This window comes from Marmota monax, unplaced genomic scaffold (assembly GCF_021218885.2).
Source record: "Marmota monax isolate L192 unplaced genomic scaffold, Marmota_monax_Labrador192_F-V1.1 WCK01_AAM20220418_F8-fsc00070, whole genome shotgun sequence".
Classification (NCBI taxonomy): Eukaryota; Metazoa; Chordata; class Mammalia; order Rodentia; family Sciuridae; genus Marmota; species Marmota monax.
The window spans coordinates 9,701,738-9,716,855 of record NW_026692116.1 but is presented as its reverse complement, the minus strand read 5'-3'; the positions used below and the strand labels follow the sequence as shown (position 1 = coordinate 9,716,855).

General features: G+C 36.4%; 1 long non-coding RNA gene across 2 annotated transcripts in view; it reads right to left on the bottom strand.

Annotated features, from left to right (window-relative positions):
* LOC124105232 (uncharacterized) overlaps nt 1-14,390 on the bottom strand; it is a 58,714-nt gene extending 44,324 nt beyond the window's left edge. For both annotated transcript variants that reach the window (XR_006855673.2, XR_009228582.1), the window contains exon 1: nt 14,240-14,390. This is a non-coding gene — a long non-coding RNA (uncharacterized LOC124105232). The remainder of the gene's footprint in view (nt 1-14,239) is intronic.
* Between the last annotated feature and the right edge of the window lie 728 nt (nt 14,391-15,118).

Sequence of the window (15,118 nt, the reverse complement as noted above, 5' to 3'; positions counted from 1 at the left end):
CTGAGTTCAGGAAAATGGTAATCAGGCTAGTTATGAAATTCTTGGGCCATGACTGAGAATTCTATTATTTTGTTTTCTTTTAACATTGATCGTTGCATAAGGTACTGCTAACCCTTGCTAATTAAAGCTGCTTTGAGACTTGCTTGGCAAGTTCAGAATTCTTTTGTCGTTCTAACTCATTCACTTTCTGTTTACCTGGGATTTCAAATTATGCTATATCTTCTCATTTTATCCCCTATATTATCCTCTCTTCCACATTTTCCATACTTCTATCTTTCTCTGCTTCATTTTGATTATTTCATTTCATTTTTGATTACAGTTCATGAATTCTCTTCCCAGTTGTCTGTCTTCTAATTTTGAACTCATTCAGTTTTAAGTATGAATCATTGTACTTCTAATGCCCCAAAATTATTTGTTCTTATTTTATAATTTCTTTTCTTTCTCAAAATTCTTTATTGGAGGGGATTTCTTTTTGAACATAGTGATATATACTTAAAGTCTCTGTGTGAGAACTTTATCATCTGGATTTCCTGTAATTCTAAATCTTTTGTCTCTTATCTCTCTTGGTTTTTAATTCTATTGCCTGGTTACTTTTGATGATGTTAAACAGTGTATATAAGAAACTATAAGACCGATTTAAAGCAGAGAAAAGTGCCATTCTATAATTTATTAATTTATGTTTTATTTTGGCAAGAGGCTAGAGACAATCAGTGATCCCAGATCATCTCATTCTAATCATAAAATTAATAAGATATGAAGCTACATTTTAGCCCCTGCAAGAATTGAATCATTTTTGATCTATTCTTACTCCTAGGACTCAGCCCTTTGGGTCCCTAACCTAAAATATGGGGTATTTTACCAGAGTAAGTATGTTACTCTAGCCTGCAAGTCTTTAAAAAAAAATATCTGCTCAACATTTTAGCTTCTTTCTTAAAAGAGAAAAGGTCTTTAGAAAAGTGGTCCTGAAGGCAAAGCTTACTTTTCTGGGTTCATTTATTTTCCGCTGTCTGTTTATACTTATAGATGTACATAAGAAACTACATATGAATAAATGAAAAATAAAATTTCATCTGCTCAAGACTTCATCATGTCATACCCACCCCACTCCTCAAGATTTTACTTCTTATGAATATATTAAAGAAATGTTAAAAATCGACTCTGGGTCTGGATCATTCTTTAATCACATAGATGTGCAAGAGTTATGTAATCTTTGCAAAGCCTTTTTCTTGGTATTATTGACATATGTCAGGATAAAAGTTTGAAGACAAGTCTACTTAAGGGTTTAGAATGATTTCAAAATATTTGTTAAAGAAGAAAGTTTACTTTTACTGAATTTTGTTTATTTGATCTATTGAACTGGAATAAAAAATGAATCTAATAATTGATATTAATAGTTTAATGGTAAATTTACCTTGTTTTGCATAAATTAATGTAGGTCACAAAGAGTGATCATTTGGTAAAACTTTAACTTGTACATGAAGGAAAATAATATTAATATCTATCCTAAGAGAGGTTACATATAGATTCAGAGGTTCTGGGTTCAAGTGTTTGCATGGTTACTCATTATTGATATAACCATGGGAAAGTCATTCAATATGTTTAGACCTTACTTTTCTCATTTATAAAATAAAGAAATTAAGAGGTTGAATTGAAACCTTTTTTGTGTGTTTGGAGGCGGAGAGAAATTCTTTCTTCAAAGAAAATATTATATAGAGATTTAAAATTTAAAATGCAAATGTTCTTCAAATCTATAGGGGATTGATTCTAGGATTCCATGGACATCAAAATCTGCAGATGCTCCAGCCCTTTATATAAAATGGCATAGTATTTGCACATAATGTAAGCACATCCTCAAGTAAATTTTAAATCATCTCTATATTACTTACAATATTTAATCCAATATAAATGCCATGTAAATATTTCTTATACTGTATCATTTAGGGAATAATAGCAAAAATAAAAGTCTGTACATGCTTACTACCAATGTATTTTTTAATTCTTGGTTGGTTGAATGTACAGGTGTGAAGTGTGGGGATATGAAGTGCCAACTGTACAAATAAAAGCATTTCTATGGTGTGTGTGTGTGTGTGTGTGTGTGTGTGTATAATGGGTTAGGGCAGGTGTCCTGGTAGATTATTCCCATCTTTGTATTTGTGGTGGTCCATGAGTCATCTCTGGAATCTCTGAAGCTCAATGGGACAAATTGTGCAAACAAATTCTGGCCTTGCATAGCACTTTTCAGTACTTTATTATGTGCTTCTCAGGATGGAGATGAGATCAGTGATTGACAACATTCCTTCTTTCAGATCAATCCCTGAAAGAAGATATTTCCAAGTATATGTCTCCTGTTCTTTTTTGTGAACTTACTTTTATTTCCAGAAGCAACTTAGAATGGGAGAGGCTACCAGAGAAAAGAGAAAATGGAGACTCAGAGAAAAGGGAGAATAAATGAAGGAACAAGGACTTAATACAGGATATTTTCTGAGCTCTCTTTCCCAGAGAATGACTATGAAAATGGACCTTTTTTCTACTTTAGGGCCTACTGTCTGTATAGTGGTGTGAAGCTGGTAATGCACTTTCAGAAGGCACCTCAGAAGCAAGTCATTGCAGAGTCCCCAAACGTGCACCACACAGCTGTATCTGCCTACTCCACCTTGACCAATTCACGCTGTTTACTATCAAGTGACACCTGGGTAGCTAAAGGGCAAATGCTGTGTGGAAAGTTTTACTTGTTGTTCTTTGAACATATAAGCAAGTCATGGAAGAAAAAGAAGAGGCTGACATATGTGAATTGTACAAAGGAAGTGGGGGAGGAGCTGCAATATACAGTTTTATTTTAATTAATTAATTTATTTTTAGATACAGATGATTTTGACTCAAGTCTATGTGTTTGTTAGGTTTTGTTAAAACAATGGGTGGGAAAAAGTGATAAATACTGTGACTGAAACTATAGCAGGTGGTGCTAAGTATGTCTGTTGGTTGTAGATACCTTTGATTTGGATGGATTTCCAAAGATCAAAATGTAGAATGACTCATTCTCCCAAGTAAGATCTTCTGGAATATCTGAGGAAAATAGATTGAGTGCTGTTGGCTATTTAATAGTCCTGGATGAGGAGTCCAGAAAGAGAAAATAAAAAATTCACATAATAATTTATGATGTTTAAATATTGGATCAGATCTAGAGAGAAGTTAAAAATAAAAGTCCTATTGTGTATTGTATCTACCCTCTTCTTCTATCTCATAATAAGGAAACTGACTATATGTGCGATGTGGATTATGCAGCAGGGCTCTGAATATGAGTACAGTTTTGTAGTTTTCCAGCAGTTTAGGAGTATCTCTGTTTCCCCCCTGCATCCCTACCCCTTTCTCTCTTTTTTTCCACAAGGCCCATTAGGCCTGGAGCCTGGACAAAGACTAGGATTGCTTTATAATTTTCTCCTGACAAGGTGAATGCTAATGCCACAAAGCATCTATTTTCTAGCAGACAGTGACCTCACCTTGGCCTGATATTCATTAGTTAATTCGAAGCACCTTGATTATTACATTTGCAGTTTTCCAGGGAAAGAAAAGTGAGGGTATAAAGCTGACTTCACATTAAGTACAGATTTTTTGCAAGGAAGGTAATTATTTTTTCTTTGGCTGACTTAATAAATTAGTTTATATGTATTTGTTGAACTTAACTCTCTCTGTAACAGCTTATGTGTTGTCCCTGGGAATGGAATTTTAGACCTGTTGGAACAAGAATAGCAACTTATCTCCACGGCTTGGGTGGGGCTTATAAGAAGAGACATGTTGAGGGGATTTGGATAAATTTAAAGCTGGCTTTTAGTACATGTGTTGTAAGAATTCTAAGATATTATGACTTGCAAATAGTTACAAACCAATCATGCAAAACTTTCCTTTGGTATATTTTCCCCAAAGATTTACTTGTAATTTTGAAGGATAGGCTGAGTTGAGTAGCTTTATTGTACTAAAATGATCCAATCCCCTCTTTTTATAAATCATGAGGCTCATTAGTATGTTGAGAAAATACTAAATTGTCCCATGCCAAAAGCTGTTGAGAGCCTGAAATGATTTTTATAGAGAAGCCCAAATAAAAAATTAGCTACACAAGTTTTGCTAAATCCATTGGCTAACAAAGTAGCATTCATTTCATAATGTTATTGAAGCCAACAAGGAACAAGAACATGATAATGCAATAATAAGAATTAATTCTGATTCTTTTTTTTTTCTAGCCAATGACTTTAAAAGAAAATAATATGAGGTGACCTCATTTTGTGCAATTTTCAAGAAACCTGGTCATACATATTAAAATGCACTTTGGAAAAAATTTACAAGACTCTGTTAATCTTTTGAGAAACATTACTCTTAACCACTGTATTTTGAAGTTCAATATTTTTTTCTATTGTTTAATAATGGAGAATATTATATAAAAGGAAGGATCAAGAGGTAGATAAAAGGCCAAATAATATTTCAGAGTTTCATTGTAGACTTTAGGAAAGAAGGAACAATATAGCTCACAAAGCAATGGATGGAGGTTAGCAATCTTTAAGGTATGGCACAGAAAGAGAGCAAACAAACAGTGCTCTTTTCCTTAGTGACAGTAAGGTTAAGAGCTATGTCTACTTGGTAAGTCACGTTTATCAGTCACTTTTCTTGTAGGTTGAGGCAAACAAGTTTACTTACAAAGCACAATTAAAATCTCCTTCTAGTACCACAAACAGTCTTTGTTGATGGCCCCTCACAGTAGCAGAGCTTATTTTTAGAGTTCAAAGCACTTCATGGTCATGTTCTCTATTTCTTCATATCACTTACCATCCCAGATAAGCCCACCTGCATCTGTACCTACTCAGACCACAATGAGAATTCAAACAGGGTTATTCACTAATAGATTCAGTATGCAAGGCTGCCCCAGCCCTGACTAATGCTGGGCTACAGCTAACAAGAAATGCTTTTGAGTGTTCTTCATTCTTCCTGATCACCTTTCCACAGCCCCCCTGACTTGGCTCATTATCCATCAACATCTAGGTTAAACCACAAGTGGCAAAGGCTCTCCTTCCTTGCAAAATCAGCTACCATGTGATAACTAATCCCCTCAATCACCTCTTCCCTTTCCAGTCTCACTATCTTCCCTGGAAGTCTGTTCACAGGAGGAACTTTGAAGGCCCAGAGAATACTGGACGCATCTCCTAATTGGATAACCATAAAAGACCAAGTGTTACTTCATATGTCCTAACTGCTGGATCTATTTCTTTATGGATGGCAGACTTCCATTAAAGAGCAGAAAGTATTTTCTTTAATGAGGCTCAGAAAGTTTGAAATATGGAAATAAAAAGTGAGTTTGGGTTCAGAAGTCTAATGGTTAAGTTTTAACTCCAGCAGGGATTAGCTACTTTTTGCCCTGTGCTTTGTTTTCCTAATCCATAAATTAGGATTAAAAAAGTTTAGCTCCTGGGGGCATAGCAAGAGTAATGAATAATGGAAGGGCTGTGAAGATCACAAAGATTCATTAAATTGTTAGTCATTATTCCAGTGTTTGATGTTGAGGATGCAAATTGTCAGAAAATCCAGAAAATTGAAGATTTTCAAATTCTGTTGTGACATTCAATGGCTGAAAAATTGAGCACTTTAAAAATTTGGAACCGGGAAGGACAGAAGGAAAATAGAAAAAAAAAAAATCCTCCTTCACTCATTATGTCTTCCAGATGGATGTAATTGGCACCACCAGAAATTTAGACTAAAGAAGAATATTAGCTTAACTAGCAGCTCTTGTTACATTTTATTCTTGTATGGATCATGAGGATGTTAAAAGCAGTGATACCAGTAAAGGTCAGATGAATTATTGCTCTAATGTTGAGGCCAAAATTCCTGATAATATTTTCCAAACTTATATAAAGAATCATTCTTACAGGACCTGTCTCAATGAATTGTTCTTTATTTGCCATCCAGAACTTTGTAAATATTTAACTTTCATCAAGGTTTGGAATGTAAGAGTATGCTTTACTTTTCCTCATGATTGGAAAGTGCTTGGTATCTGCAAATAAAAGGTATGAGTTGAAAGAGACTGCAGAACACAATCCATTTCTTTGTAAAGTAGCAGACAGAACAGCATACAAAGAGAAAAAAGAAAGTGATTCTAAGGATGACTCTTCCTTCACTAGCACCCAAGAGGGTGTTTAAAGTAATAACAGCTTTTGTTTCTTGAACACTCACTTTATGTAAGATGCTGTTTGGGTTAGGTACTTTATGTGCAAGTTCTGTTTTCTGAGCTACACCAACTATCGGAAGATACAAATTTGTGTTCAGAGTGTTGTTTTCAATCTTTGTATTTCTTTTTGATTCCTTTTAACGATAAATCTATACATATCCTTGAGAATGGCAGAGGCAGGGAGAGACAGAGACAGACTGAAACTGATTAGTTGTGAAATTCAGAACTTTGTGGAACAACATGACTTATAGCATGTAATATAAACATGACTCATAACATGTAGAGTAAACATAATTTTACATTGTCCCCCTCAGTCCTATTTCAGATGTTCAATGAAAGTAATTTATCTCTTGCTTTGGGGTTAGGTTCCATAACTTTTCTTCTCATGCTTCAATGTTAGCATAGCCTATCTTCTCTGTTTAGGTAAAAACCTAATTTCAAAGAATAAATCAGAGGTGCCAAGTATAAAATGTTAAACAAACTGAGCTTGATTCAGTGTCAGATGTTTCCTTTTATAAAAGTCAGGCCTGCTTCTAGCTGGTAGACATGATGAGAGTGAGCAGGTTGGCATGTGTGTGTGTGTGTGTGTGTGTGTTTTCCTTCTCAACAGTATTCTCATCCTAGTTTTTGAGCTTGTTTCTGATGCTGTTGAGGTTTAGAAGCGTAGGAGTAAGGGAACAGAAAGGTCATAAATTTACTCTTCCAGACTAGCTTTATTCCAAAGGTGGTTCTGCGTTAGCCTCCTTTGTGGGCTCTTTTGAGATTCTCATCCATGGAGACTTGTTCTTTTTAGGATGGTCAATTTCGTCAGATCCATTTCTGTGTTGCATGGCCATTTGTACCTACCTTCTACAGTTCCCAGGAATCAAATGTCTTCCAGCTTCTATCTTTGGGATTATTTGTCTCCTCCAGATGGTTCAGCTTTACAGAACCCCTTTTGGCACCATGCCAGCTCTCTCTACAAAGATACCCAGATCTGATCTCCCAGAAACACATGACCTTCGTCTCAACAAAACTTTAGGAGTGTGGATCCAGCCCTGTTGAGATTCCTATTGAATTGCAGACCACAGATCACTTTGGCTAACCGAGGCTTCAGTGTTCTGTGCCCATAACTGCAAGGACACACCTGGTTCTTCAAATGGTGACTTGAAAGTCCATTCACAGTGTCAGAGAGAAGTGAGGCTGTTCTGCTCCAGAAACATCTCTGTTCTGAGTAAATGGGAGGAAGTCTAAATCATGGTTTTCTCCACAGAAATCTCTTCTCAATTCTTTTTTATTTTCACTTTTTACTTCCCCCCTTTTTTATATTTTCAAAGTGAACTAGGTGAGTTAGGGAACAATTTATCTAATTTTTTCTTTGGGACAAATTGTACATGTGGTGATCTGTTTCATATTCAATTGGCATATGATATGAAATGTATTGGTATCTCAGTTGAAATAAGTGAGAAAAAAATCTTTATTTTAGCAGCAACATGTTTGCAATTCCAATAAGCATGATTAGGAAATTAAAAAAAGCAAATCAAGTAATTTCTAATGACTTAACTGTTTGTTATGATGATTTTCAACTAGCTTGATTTTCTTTTGAAAATGTCCAAGGCTTTACTCTTAGTAGGACATCTAGAAATGAGAAACTTATTGTTTCTATGTTAGAGGTGAGGAAGATGAAGCAAAACTTGTATTAAAATTGCCTGGTAGTTTGGTTTCTAGGAACAAAAAAAGCCTCTAGAAAATGTGTGTGTGTTTGTGTGTGTGTGTGTGTGTTTATCCCTAATCCCACAGCACAAGAAGACCTATGAAATCCATGTGGTTTCTACTTAATTCATGACTTAAGCCTGCCAAAGCTGCTGCACAGTGAGGCTCCCCATTTGGGGACATCAGACATACTGATGAAGGGTGACAACATCCACAAAGATGTGTAAGTCATGCGTTGTATGTGTAAGCTCACAGAGGTGGGCCTTAAGATTCTAAAAGACAGTAAGGTAGTGGATGGCAAGGCCCTGTTTTGGTTATAAATAGAAGTCCATTTTCAGGTCTATCTGGCATTGTGCTTGGCTATTTGTAAACCTCCTGTCACTGTGACATAATACCTGAGAAAATCAACTGAGAGGAAGAAGGATTTATTTCAGCTCTTGGTTTCAGAGGTCTCAGTCCATGGTTGGCTGACCCCATTATTCCAGAGCCTGTGGTAAAGCAGAATATCATGGCAGAAGGGCATGGTGGAACAAAGCTTCTCACCTCATAGTGGCTAGGGGAGAGGCAGAGGAGGAGGGAAGAAGGGACAGCGACAAGTTATATCTTTCCAGGACACTCTACCCCAGTAACACCTCTCTAAAGCCTCCACCATCAGTGCCACCAGCAGTGACACCAGCTAGGAACCAAACCTTTAACACATAAGCCTTTGGGGGGCATTCCAGATCCGAAGTATAACATATTGTTAAGCATTTTTTCCTTTGGGTAAGCATTGGTTAATTAGAAAATTATGTCATCAAAATGAATAGAATGCTAAGTCTGTGACATTAGAGGATCCATAAATATTCAAAAACATCCTCACAAAAGGAAATAAAGCTCCATTATATCTTTTTGGAGTTATATTAGCTCCAAAAAGAAAAAATCCATAGATTTGAATTTAAAATTATCTTTTAAAAATTCAAATCTTTTGTTTTAACTTTGGAAAGAAAAAAAATCATTCCAAAACATAGAACGAAGCTAGATTTCTTAGATGTCTACTATTCTGCTTAATCATTTTATTTCAAAAAGTCCATAGAATGAAAAGTCCTCAGACATGAAAATGTTCTATAGCCTCATGTCAGTGGCTACCTGCTGTGAGTTTTCCAGAAAGGCCCTGGGGATATCCTTGCTAAAGCACAGTGGAGAGTTGTCTCTTCAGTCTTTTGTTCTGTAGCTACAAAAGCAAAAGTTCAGTGGAGGGAAAACTTCCCATTCATCTCCATAAAAGAAGTAGTGGGGAAGGGGGAGAACAGGACAGTGCTAGCCTCAAAGATTGAAATAAGAGAGGCATAAAGATCAAGCCACATAACTGCTTCTCTATGTCCCAAGCATGAAACTACATGCAGATTTATTTTCAAGCAAATGAGTATAATTTTCCACATTTCCTGGTAAAAGATCTGGACTCATCCATCACAGGAGAGTACAGCAGGTTCCAGGAAACTCCTACAGTGGATGGCAATGAGAAAGAGTTGAGAACACTACCATGAATGGCTTTTCGTAAAATGATCCATTTTGGAGCTCCTTAAAGAAAGTAGTTTGTCTTACCTCAGATCTGATTCTGCTCCATTTCACTGAGCTAGAGCAATGAATGAGTTGAGGCGATTTGAGGTAATGTGAGTAAAAATACAAACTCAAGTTGGTTAATATGATTTTGGAAACTGAATGTGAGGAAATTTACGCAGAAGTTAGTTTTTCCCTGACTCATGGAGAGAATGACTTCCAAGGTAATTAGGTAATTTTTCTTTCCCCTTGATTTTGGTGGCTTGGCATTGCAGTCACATGGAAGCAGAATGCTTTCAGAGCCCATTACAGTCATTAAATAATGAACACTCTCCAGTCTCACCAATTCCATTAAAAATGACATCATGAATTACAGTACAGTTTGGTGCTAGAGCTGGGATTCAAGGCCATTGTTTTTCTTCTAGGAGATGCACTCAGTTTCATTCAATCATTTGATTAGAAAATCTTTATGAAAATACAAAATATATAATGCATACAAATACTAAGTCCCATGAGCTGAAAGCCTTTGCATATTAGAAAATATAGACACTAGTCTAATAGGGAGTAGAGAAACAATATAAAATTCATGAGATTTTGCTTTAGAATAAATTCATCTACTGAATTTGGCAAAAACCAAACAAAAACAAAACAAAGCACCTGGTTTTTGTAAGTAATGTGTATCTGCTTTGGGGCAGTAACACTGTGTTTCGTAACAAACTTTACAAAACTCATCACAAAATAAGCAGAAAGTATGTAAAAGACAATTTGCCTTAGAAAGATAGAATCTACAGAACTCAGTAGGAGAAAATAAAAGGAAGCAATAAGGATAGCAAGAGAATGCATGAGAGATTGTATTCCTTGATCAATATCTCTATCTACTTCCTATTCTTACTAAGGACAGACTTGGTCATGTGACTTGCTTTGACCAAGGAAGGTCAACAAAAATGGTATATATCTTGCCCTAAGCAGACTATTGAGAGCTGGTTCTTGTTTTGCCATTTTTCGTTTCTCTGCTGTGATGCTCACGGTGTTTTAGAAGAAAGTTGCTCTTTCAGGCTAGTCACAGAATGAGAGAAGGTTCAGAGCTGCAGTCAATCTATCATGACATGAGGCATGAGTGAGACAGGGACCTCTGTTCCTGTAAGCTGGTGCAATCTTGTTACTAAAACCCTGCCTTATCTAACTGCTACTAAAAGCTAAACTGGCAAGATTTCAATGTGTAAATGCAATTTTGATGAGGCTGATTAATGAGAACCATGGAGAATCCTTCCCTCTACAGAAAACCAAGTGGATGGAGTTTAATAGGAGAAACGATTATTATAAAAGATGGTCCTTCAGTTGATAAGATAGTGCACAAACTGATGGTTATATTTTGTATCTACATAAATTGTATGTAGAATACATATTTGTACATTTATTTATTTAAGTTAGGGAAGAGAGGAATCAGCTAATTATTTGAAAGTGGGATTTAAGTAATAAAAAATGCTTGCCTGTTGTATTCCTTCTTCTTCTCCTCCTCCTCCTATTTTTTTTTTTTTTTTTTTTTTTGGTACGGAGGATTGAACCTATGGGTGCTTAGTCACTGAGTCACATCCTCACTCCTTTTTATTTTTCAATTTTGGGGTAAGGTCTTGCTAAGCTGCTTAGGGCCTTGCTAAGTTGTTGAGGCTGGCGTTAAACTTGTGATCTTCCTGCCTCAGACTGCTGGGATTACAGGTATGTACCACCACATCAGGTTTACAGTGTTGTTTTTCAGCTTTGCAATGCAGGTATGTTAATTTTTCTCTCTCAGAAAGTGGATGTTTCAGGAAAGGAAGAGCCTAACACAGTGGGTTTGTGACCTCAGACTGGGTTTTCCACATCATTCTCCCATGATTTCTTCCAGTTCTCTCACTATTTCTATTCCTCTAACTGCATCATAGCACTTTTCACCTTTTACCTTTTTCCCCTGAGTGTGACTGTTACCACTAACCAACACATCTTTAATGTTATTTATTTGTATAAGAGGAAGAACCACCCAAGTGGTTAATACCTAACATTTATAAAGCACTTGCTGTTATAAGAGTTTCCCATGGATTATCTCAATTAAATCCTCACAGCAGCCCTATGAAATAGGTACTATTATTGTGCCCATTTACATTATAGGATTCTGAGGTAAACAGAGGTTAAGCCACTTGCCCTAAGTTTTATAGTCAGTGAGTGGCAGCCTCATTATATGAACCTAAAATGTTGAAATTATCCCTGAAACCATTTTTTCAGTCCTGGGTCTGCCACTAATGAGTGGTGCAAATTTAGGCAATTTCATATCACTAGACCTCACTTTTACATATTTCCAATAAAAAGGTTGGCTCAGAAAGTCTTTCTGTTATAAAAATTGATAAATATGTGACTCATTAAATTAGTACATTGGAATTATTTAGTATATAATAAGAAAGTGCTGCCACATATTGGAAAGACCATGAGTTTTGGCCTGTCCCAAACTGTGTGACCTCTGGCAAGTCTCTTAGTTTCTCTGATTCTATTTTTTATATGTATGTTATCAGTAATACCATTTCAGAGATTTGTTATTTTGTTTAAGTGAGAATGTACATAATGAGATTCTTTGCAATTTTTTAAGAATGATATAAGAAATCATCACTGTATAAAACATATTATTCATCTATTCTTTCATTGAGCCATCCATCCATTCCTTATTGGATTAATCTACCTATCTATTAATTTATTAACTGTTGGGAGCTGCCACATAGGAGATAAGCATGTACCCTTAGCCTTGGGTGATGGTGGTATGGACCTGGCTTAGGCTGTGCGCAAAAGCAGGTGGACCTCATTTTGCTTGACAGGTGAGTGAAGCTTTGGGAGTGGGCGTCACCCAATGGGACTGGGCTATACCCTCCTGAAACTCAATACCTTGCCTCATTTGGGTTGAACTTTCTTGAATGTCTTCCCCTCAATGGTTTCAGGTGTGCTCTCTGTCTCTTTCCAAGGGACCCTTAAGGTTGACAGCCATCCCTGATTCCTGCAAGCAAAAGGTATTTCTCTGTGTTGTGTGCTCCTTCACCATTTTTCTAGTAACTGATGTAGCCAGCTCTTGTGAACCCAGCTCAGGTCACCAGCCTGGCTAGCTGGTGATAATTAATGGTAAAAAATAGAATTTTCCCACTGTAAGGAGCTCATCATTCAGATGGGTGGCAGACACATAATGAGCTCTACCACACAATGTGAGGAATGCACATGGGGGCAGGTTTAGTACACAATTAGTTTATATGAATCACTTAAAAGCATCAGGAGACTTCACATTGGAGGCAGTATTTAAAATAAGATCCAAAGTTGTAATCATTTAAGGGTATGCTTATGGGAGTGACAGTAGGTGGGGGATATTCCAGCAGAAGAAACACAACAGGCAAAGCATATTTGTGTAAGAGAGCAAAGCATTTTTGAAGACATGCAACTCGGTCATGGAGCCTGTATGTAAACTTCAAGGCAGGAGGACAGAAAGGGGATGAACAGGCAGGTGGAGCTAAATCCTCAAGGGTCTTATACACAGTTACAAGTTACGGAGGTTAGAATTTATCCCATAGGAGATGAGAATCTATGGAAGAATTTTAAGGGGAGGGAGGTGACTGTATTCACATTAAAAATACCAGTCTACAGTGCTGTGGAGGGTGAGTAGAGAGAATGAGATGAGAAACAGTTTGATGGCAGTGTGGTGGTCTCTTTTGTTTACTCTCTGGGCCCCATGCAGTGACTGGACCACCAATAGTTCTGAAATTACAGCCATGAGAAAGCAGGGGAACCTGGTGGGAAGAGAAAAGACTTCAGAGACAAGTGTCCATCTACTATGCTGGAAGTTGCACTTGAATATAGCTCAACTTGTGTTGCTACTGGAAATTCACCAATGCACAGTCTGCTGTCTGCTCAAAGAAGTTTGCAGGCAGGGAAGTCCCCATGAGGGTGGGAATAGATTAGGAAGGTATCTAAAATTGATCTGACTTTCAACCTTCTATTTAATCTCTCTGTCTTCTAAATCAATCCCAAGAAGAATTAACTTCAAACTGTAGCAAAATTGCCATGTTTGTGTTTTTCCTTTGTTTTATTCTTTATATTCTAGTAGAGGCATCAGAAAGTGGGGAAGTCAGAGACCTAGATGACCAAGAATTTTAAAATTATTTTCCAATTCTCCCTCTTCATTGACCAGAATAAAAAATAAACAGATACATGAGCAAATCATATTTACATACCTTTCTTCTACATATGTGTATGTGTGTGTGTGTGTGTATATATATATATATATATATATATATATATATATATATACCTTTCCACATATATAAATTAAAATTAATACTTATTCTCAAAAATTTTATTAGCAAATGTAGAAAAATATAGAATAGCATAGAAAATTGTAAGGGTGACAACTCTGGAACCAGGCTGTCTGGTTTTGAACACTGGCTCAACCTTGGACAAACTACTGAACTTCTCTCAGCTTCAGTTTCTCCGACTATAAAATGGAGAAAATTATAGTTTCTATAAGTTCAAAGGGCTTTCAAAACTTCAATGAATATGAAAGTGTTGGAACTAGGTCTGAACCATAGTAAGAGTTTAATTGGTGTTAATTATTAATATTATCAGCTATGATTAATTTTATGCTGCTGAGGAGGCAATTTTGCCTGCTGAAGAATATTTCTAAAGACAGAAGCATAGGATTTAAATATAAGGCAGCCTTTACTCAGAAAGGTGTTCAGTGCAGTAGGAGAATAGTGAGAGAACATAGAACTGGGTCAATTGAACCCCTTTTAGACTCACCTTTCTAAAAAGCTTCTGTGTCTTGAAATTTGCAAACTGCCATCAGGACTGATTCTGGTATTGTCCTCTTCCCTGTTTCCATCCTCGCCCTGGTGTCAACTAACCCTGAGCCTGACCCCTTAGACATGCAGATGCCCCAATGCAAATCTTCTTTCCAAGTGTTAGAATTTCTGGGTTCTTGCCATTGGCTAAATGCCACAGCAGAAGAGATAACTGTATTGCCTATTAATAGAGCTGTGTCTGGGTCAGTGCCAAGTCCTCCTTCACCAGAGATACTTAATACACTCCTGGCTGATGATTTCAAATGGACTTCTAACAGAATGGCAATAATCAGTCTCATCAGTTTTTAACTTTAATCTAGATTGCTGAGTTTTTGAATGTAGGAACTATTTTTTTAATTGAAAGAATGAGTTGATATATAGTAGAGATTTCCTCTACTTAGTTCACAAAGTATAAAAAAAGAAAAGCAATGAAAGAAATTGGCTAGTAAATTTGATTTTCAAAAACTCAAAACACAATGTCACAATTCATAAACAATCTGAAAATTCATATGAAAAATTTGGAAAAATTATGAGTTATCATAAAAGAGAAATTAATTTCCTTTAGTATAAATAACATAAATCAATAAGGAAAACACTGAAAATGGAGCAGACAGCCAATTGTGTGGCATATGCCTGTAATCCCAATGATCTGGGAGGTCCAGGCAGGAACATTGAAAGTTCCAGGTCAGCTTAATCCATTTGCCAAAAATAAAAAGGGCTGGGGATGCAGCTAAGTGGTACAGTGTCCCTGGGTTCATGCATGTGTGCATGCATGTACACACACAAAAGAAAAGAAAATGAAGCAAAGATAGAAAGAAATAATTAAAGGCAGAAATAA